The sequence below is a fragment of the Cucurbita maxima genome, unplaced genomic scaffold (assembly GCF_002738345.1).
Source record: "Cucurbita maxima cultivar Rimu unplaced genomic scaffold, Cmax_1.0 Cma_Scf00178, whole genome shotgun sequence".
In the NCBI taxonomy this organism is placed as follows: Eukaryota; Viridiplantae; Streptophyta; class Magnoliopsida; order Cucurbitales; family Cucurbitaceae; genus Cucurbita; species Cucurbita maxima.
In genome coordinates, this window is record NW_019272194.1 from 37,693 (window position 1) to 38,791 (window position 1,099).

The 1,099-nt window shown below is 30.3% G+C and overlaps 1 non-coding gene across 1 annotated transcript; it reads right to left on the reverse strand.

The window, feature by feature from the left end:
• Positions 1-402: 402 nt before the first annotated feature.
• TRNAA-AGC lies at positions 403-475 on the reverse strand. Its single transcript has one exon. It is a non-coding gene; the product is annotated as a tRNA-Ala (tRNA).
• Positions 476-1,099: the final 624 nt, after the last annotated feature.

A 1,099-nucleotide genomic window follows, 5' to 3' on the forward strand; every position in this document is an offset into this window, starting at 1 on the left:
TACAAAGTAACACTAACAAAGGTACAAAGTAATACAAACAAAGTAATACAAACAAAGGTACAAAGTAATACAAACAAAGTAATACAAACAAAGTAATACAAACAAAGTAATACAAACAAAGGTACAAAGTAACACTAACAAAGGTACAAAGCTCATAAAAGTGGTTCCCAAATTTTATATTATTGTGATAGAAGCTATAAATGACCATTATATTCATTGGTCAAAATTTTATATTATTGTGATGGAAACTATAAATGACCATTATATTAATTGGTCAGATATTGCAATTGTGAAGAAGTGAAGAAGTCCTCCTTATATGAGTATCTTTTCTTTTTCTCTTCTACCCACTTTATACATAACATGTTAAATTAAGTCATACTGAAAAAAATCATTTCTTTCTTTTGGAGATGCGGGGTATCGATCCCCGTACCTCTCGCATGCTAAGCGAGCGCTCTACCATTTGAGCTACATCCCCACAATTTTTGCATCACAAAACCCTAAATTTTTCATCATCAATAATAGTGAAAATGAAGAAATATTGCTACACAACAGGTCATGAATAAGGAAAAATTTGAAAAGAAACAATATATTTAATAATAAAGATAATCATATTTTTGGAGCGGGGTATCAATCCCCGTACCTCTCACATGCAAAGCGAGCGCTCTACCATCTGAGCTACATCCCCATGATTCTTATATCATAAAACCCTATTAATGTCCCATCATCAATAATAGTGAAAATAAAAAAATATCAAAATATTAATAACAAATAGTTTAGATATCCCCACAATTCTTTCCTCACAAAGTCCTATGCATCTCGTCATCAGTAATAGTGAAAATGAAAAACTATCCCAGCTCATTATGTCCTAAATAAGAAAAAATTGAAAAGAAATAATATATTTAATAATCGATTCAATTGAAGATGCAAGGTATTGAGCCCCATACTTTCCACATGGGAAATGAACGCTATACCATTCGAACTACATCCCTATGATTTTTACATCAAAAAACCTTAAACGTCCCTTCATTAATAATTGTGAAAATGAAAAAGTATATATGCATATTATGTCATACATAAGGAAATATTGAATAGAAATAAA